This window comes from Indicator indicator, chromosome 1, assembly GCF_027791375.1.
Source record: "Indicator indicator isolate 239-I01 chromosome 1, UM_Iind_1.1, whole genome shotgun sequence".
NCBI classification, from domain to species: domain Eukaryota; kingdom Metazoa; phylum Chordata; class Aves; order Piciformes; family Indicatoridae; genus Indicator; species Indicator indicator.
The window spans coordinates 73,827,682-73,834,376 of record NC_072010.1 but is presented as its reverse complement, the minus strand read 5'-3'; positions in this window follow the sequence as shown (position 1 = coordinate 73,834,376).

The following is a 6,695-nucleotide window of genomic DNA, read 5'->3' as shown; positions in this document are numbered from 1 at the left end:
AGAACAGTTGTGGAGAGGTACTGCTGTGCTCTTCATGGAATGAAATAAACAGGCAAGTATTTCAAATGGGAAAAGTTAAGAAGAAAAATCAGACAGGGTAAACTTTAGTTCTTCATTTACTTAGTTAAGAATATAGAGGTGTGACAAAACAGCAGTTGGGCAGGCTCCAGATGCTGCCACGACAAATACAGTACAGCCAGACATGTTTCCAGTCTTGTAAAGCAAATGTGTGAAGTTGTTGTGTCTAGAAAGGAAAGCATGACTGTGGAAAGAAAAATGTAAGAGCTGGGTTTGTATTGATTTGAAATGAATATCAGAAAACTTGAACATGAAAGTGAAATCCCAAAATATTTAATTCTGAAAGCAGACCTTCACACAGTAATGTGAAGTATCTGCTGCCTGATGGGGTGCTGATCTTGCTGGTCTCACCTCAATGGAAATTACCAGAAAATCTCAATCCCTCCCCACCCTTTGGGTGTCAGATCTTCTTCATTTGCAATGGAATTACTAGACATGTCAACAGAGCTGCTCCTGGTTTAGTCCCAAGTTCACAATCTCTCTAGAGAGATTTAGGAAGCCCATAAAATGAAGAATGACATAAAATTAATCAGCAAGCTATTAAGTCCTAAATAAGCATGTCTCTTGAAGAGGGGTCAAGGCAAGGAGAACTTTTAGCAATATTTGCAGAAAAAAAAAGATAAGCAGATGTTAAGATGAGGAAGTGAGTGGGTGAAAAAGCCCAAGATTTTTCAACCCTCCTCACAAAATAAATGTCTGTGTTAAAAAGACTGAGGGTAGGGTTCAAAAGTATTGGACAAAGAAGAACTTACCCAGAAGAAGCTTATCAAGGTTTTAAGCATTCGGTACTGAAAGGGTTTGAAGCTGGTACCATCTGAGAGAGCAAAAACAGGCAGATACAGAAGCTTTAGCATGGACATTGATGCAAATGCAGATCTGATTTATAGCTATAGATCAGAGTGGAAATTTCTGGTTTGTTAGTTATAGTGCCAACCTCAAACTGGGCTTCATACATTTGAACAGCTTTGGCTTACCAAAGTACACCACACTGAGTCTGAGAGAAAGCAGATTTTTTCAGATTTCTTAGAGGTTTATGAGATTATTTTTTTGATTGGTTACAATATTTGGGATGTTGCATGAGACTTTTTCTTCCATCCCAGTTTTTTATTTTCAGGCACACCGCATCTTCTGTTGTAACATACAGGAATGTCACTAAGCATTTAAACAACCTTAACTGATTCCCTGTATTTAGGGTGTTTGTTCTGGGCATGTTTGCAACACCCTGGCAATGTGTGTATTTGCCTTTGCCCTGACTTACTGGTAAGTCCTCTCAACCCTCACCTAATTTCTGTCTTTGGGAACAAACAGGCAGTTTAACATTCCTGAGAGGAGATTGTATATCTAGCAGCAGCAGCCACAATGGATCCTAAGAGCAAGGGAATGAGCAGGGAGGCAGCCTGCAGCACCAGGAAGGTTACTCTGGGCAATAAAGTGATCTATGAAGAAAAATGCAGCCCTGACCTGCTGAGAGATGTTATTTTGTTCCCTGTGTTTGCTTCTGGGGCTACTGGACCATAGTGTCTACTCCAAGCTTTCAATGCTGTCAGCAAGACCCACTGAAAATACAGGCACAGTCTGCAGCCCTCCATTTCACCTGATCCCCATGATTAGGGCTGCCTGCTTCTGATGACCTGACACCAGCCAGCTGGAAACCTTAGGCAGGACTTGGGTGGGATTTAGGTTGCCATCATGAGGAAACAGATCTAGATTTGATTTTTTTTTTTTTTTTTTTGGCAACAGGCAAATTCAGTGATAAAATTCAGTGGCTGGTAAAAATGTTACTGTTATGGTTAGACATAGGGTACAACACTATTCCCTTCACATGATGGATTCTCAAGACCCAAGGCTGCATGAGATTTGGGTTTTTTTTTTAAACGAAGTTTTGCAAGATGGGAGAAATGTGGGAGAAATGTTTTGACCGATTTTAAAATAACAGAAAGTTGAAGAAAGAGTTGAATTTTATTAGCAGAATTTTTAGTTGATTTAAAAAAAAAAAAAAAAGGAGGGGAGGGTCCTCAAATTCCTCCTATCTGATCCAGTCCCACCACCAACATCAAGTGAGGCTTCAGTGTGCTTGAACACTGAAAGGCAAAACACTTTTCCTCTTGAACAAAAGAAAATAAGATTTTAATTTCAACTTAACTACACAAGTGTTGACAAGAAGGGTTAAAATGCCCTAAAAAACATTTAGCAGATCTTACTTCATGTCTGTCACCATCAGTGTTTAAAACAAAGATATTAAAAGCCCTTCCAAGAGGCATAGGAGAGCTGCTCATAATGTCCTACTAAAAATAGAAGCTTAAAGGAGAGATAAACAAACCACTCTCCTCAGACCCAGCATCTGAGAGAATATACAAGCAAGAGAACCAGGCTTTTTTGCTGGAACCCATTCCAACAGAGAGAGGAACTCATGAGACACAAAAAATTAATGCATTCCTGTCCACTAAAAAGGATTTCCAAGTACAGGGAGGAGTCCCTCCTCTCATTCCTCCCTTCGCTCTCTTGACTTATCCAGACCTTCAAAACTGTGTGAGTGAAGTAAATTCCTGAGCTGTTTTCTCTCCATACCCCACATTCTGCACATGATTCTTTTCTTTCCTTTTTTTTTTATTTTAATAGCTGAAACAGGTCAGAAACAAAGCCTTCTACTCTGATGTCCTGATCCCTGGGGAAGCTGATGAGACAATGCAGACCAACACCTTTCATTGAAGAAGCAATCTCTCAGAGCAACACCAGAGGCAGCAGGCTGCGCAGGAGTGGGGCTGCAGCATTACCCTGGGAAAGGCAGGACCATCAAGACACTGTGTCCTGCCCATGTCTTTCCTGTGTGCAGCTCCTAACTTGTTTGGCAGGCCATAGAGAGGAGGAGGAAGGGCTCTTTTTATATTCAAATTCATCACCATGGTGAAGCTGGGGGAGCAAGTCAGCAGCCATGAACAACATCCCACCTTTTTTCTGTGATCAGTTATGAAAAGTAGGCATCTTGGGTCTGCAGGGACAAATTACCAGTACCTTTAACACCGGGCAAGGGCTGAATCTAAGAGTATATGTGTCTGTAAACCATCCAGAAATTAACTTCTGTGGTTCTCATATAGGTCAAGCCTTGATGGCTCTGGGCTCAGAATGGGTCATTGGGGAATAACGGAATATTCTTAAAGTCAGTGGGTTCTTTTTCCCCTATACATTACTGATTTGAACTATCAGTCATAACCACAGTCTGCCATGGAGCAAGACCTTTTAAGGGCCACACTTCAGCACAAAGATGACTCCCAAGCTGTTACAGCTCAGACAAACAGGGTCCTCAGTGGAAAACCAGCCCTCTTCCATGCCCTGCAAAGCTGTGCCTGTTGCAGTTTCATAGCCTTGGTGCTTCTGTTTGGTCTCTGCCTGCATTTCATATGTATTTGGTCACAAGAGCAAAAACATGCAAGGAAAGATGGGCAGGTCTGACCTGCAGTGACCAGGCACAGAGGTTTATCTTCCAACAGAACTTCACACCGGAGAGAGAGAGTACAAGTGATCCATGGCAGAGACTTCAGGTGCAGGGCTTGTAGCTAGGACTCATAGCTGCTTAGCTGAGGGTGTTAGTCTGGGTCAAACCATGCTAATATTAAAGACAAAATCTGCAATAGAAGAATGATAAAAGTTTCCAAAGGAGTCAGATGACCTAAGAAAGTGCTTAATCTCTTATTTAGTTTATTACACAGCAACAAAGCACCATGGTGACCTCCCACACCACCACAGGGCAATAATTGATAGCATAGTCACTTGTAAACTACTCAATATATTGTTACTGGACTTTTTTTTTTTCTATCGACATGGCCTAAAATACACCATCCCTGGTCGAATGTTTTCCACTGGTACTTGTATCAGGAATGTGGAGCTGAGAAGTTGCACAAGACACACAAGGGCTGTAGCTACTGGGGCAGTCTCACTCTTGCACTCTTGCTCAGGGTAGCAGTTCTGCTGGAAGTGTAGTTAAAAGCATTCCAATTAATATTTCACGCCTACAGACCAAGTCTGTGTTATGTTTTGCCTGAGCTATCTCATCAAGATTCAGATATACATTCAATATGGCTCTTCTTCCTCAAAGTTTATAAGAATAATGTAATGAGTACCCTTCAAGTTTTTATTCACCATTTCTAGTTAGGCCATGTTGCTACAGCTGCTGCACATGACATATAGACTGCAATGTTATTTGGCCAGAAAAGCAAATTTGCCAAGCCTTAAAATACAGTGTTAACGAACCACCTTTTATCACAAGCAATGGTAAAAAGTGACCTCAGTGCTCTAGAAGCTCAGCAGCTGTCTGAGAGACTGTTTGAGGAAGGAGATGCAAGCAGATAGAGATGCTGCTCTAGCAGTCACCAAGCCCTACCTGACTTATCTGTTTCCTCTCACGAGTTAATTTTAAACAACAATTTTCTTTCAATTGGACTCAAGACTCACTAAGGCTTTTCTAACCACCCCCTGCCCTATCAGGAAGATAATCCACTACCTTCTATAAACAAATCTATTCTTACACAAGACTTAAGTCTGAAGACTATCTGGCTTGACAGTTGGCTTTTCCATGGATTAGGACGTTCCTGACTGTCAGGTTCTGCTGTAAAAACAGATTTGTTTGTTTGTTTTTTTTTCTTACAGTTATATACTTTCCTATCTATTTTACCTGCACTGATCATGGCAATGGCAAGTAATCAATTAATAGTAATTAAGCACAGTAATAAATCTCACAGGAACATATAAGCACATTTATTGCAGCACACTTATTAGAAGCTGCAGGGAGCGCAGAGGTTTGCGGCAAGCTGAAATGCGAGTTTTTCCTGTTCTCTGGTTACAAGTGAGGAACATGGTGGCACACCCACTGTTCATTCCATTTTTATATGAATATCTGTGTTATTGAGATTTGAGAATTTCATTCAGTCTGTGAGCATGATGAAAACCATCAGCCACAGATGCAGACATTGCTATAAATGTATTTGAAATATTTCCAGCCCTGGAGCAATCCTCAGGTCTTCTGAAGTAGAGAAAATTTTGTATTAGGCTGCAAGAGCCTTAATTTCAGTCTCAGCTCCATACCACAAGGAAGATCACAAAAATCCCAGGACTCAGACTGTGGGGAAAGGAGATTAACACAAACCCAAGAAATTGGTGGTTTATAGGAAACAGAATTTGGCAACTAGGCATTTTGTTTCTTTTTGAATTGGGTGGTTTTGTTTCAGAAATGAGATTCGTGCAGTTGCTTTACCTTGTGTTGTCTTTGTTCCTATTTTCTTAGCTCTAAGTGCTTTTTAAACCCTGAGCTGAGTTCAACTTATATCAGCCACAGTATGGAAAAAAGCCTTTCTTTAGTGTTTTGATAACCTGATTAAACAGGCCCTTGGAGTCTGAGCCAAATGCAGAGAAGTTGATACTGCTTCTCTCCTATGGAGGTCACACAGTAAGACCAAGAGGGCAGAAAGTTCAATAAAGTTTATTTTCTCTCTTTTCCCTCTGCCACAGCTGGAGGTGGCTGATCGCCTTGCAGACAGCTGTACACTGTAGGGTGTGGTTGCTGCTGCTGGGACGCTGTCTAGAAAGAGGTCCTTTAAACACCTTTTACAGGCCTTTACAGTCATCTCCTCCAGAGATGCCCAGTTTTGGCAGGAGACTGGACTGGGGATCCCTGTTAAGGGCCCTTCTAGCCTGAGCTGCTCTATGGCTCTGTGGCCACAATTCAGACCAGAAGGCAGGACCAGATAAACAGAGAATTAAAAGGTGGCTAACACAGTTGAAGCCAAACAATCCTAGCCTTGCCAGACTAACTTCATTTTTAACTGTAGGTTGGTTTTAGCAGGTGGGGAATATGCAGCCACACCATTGTACACCTGTCTCTCCTCCCATTATATCTTCTCTTTCTTCCCATCAGTCCCTGAATACAAGCTAATTTCCCTTTAAAGTCAGGAGAGAAAAGAGCACATCTAGCATGCCTTTCATCTAACCTATTTCAGACTAGCTAGAGACATACTGCTGCCAAACTTTTCCAACTGGTTTCCACCCCCTGGAAGCTCTTCCTAAGGGCACCACTTTAATAAAGACTGACATTATTATAGGTGCTTTTACTTTTTAGCAGAATGACCATGGTCTCACTTCCTGCTGCTTGTTCCTTTCCTTTTTATTGCTTATTATCTCAGCAAGGAAACTCAATCATCTTTCAAAAATGTCTGCTTTGCATCAACCAAGGGATGCAAAAAGGTCTGCCTCATCCATGTATGATTGATCCTTTCCAAACCTGCTTTCTCCTGTTGGTTCCTGTGATCTGCAGGAACCTATATATATAGGTTCCTATATACCTACAGCTTGGGACACAGAGCTGTTTTTCAGATCTGGGGGTAGAATACCGCAGTAGGGTTGTGTTCCAGATCCATGTCAAGGTGGATCGAGACATGAACGTGCATCACTTTGCTTCTCATTTCTGTGCAAGGAGATTGAGCAGGTCCCTTAACTAGAACAACAAGGAGAGAAGAGCCTGTACATAAAAAGTTTTTTTGCCCTTTGTAGGAAGTATGATGGATTTAAAACAGTCATCCGTGATGGCTCACAGTGATGCTGTAAGGCAGGCAGGAAAACAAGTCAGC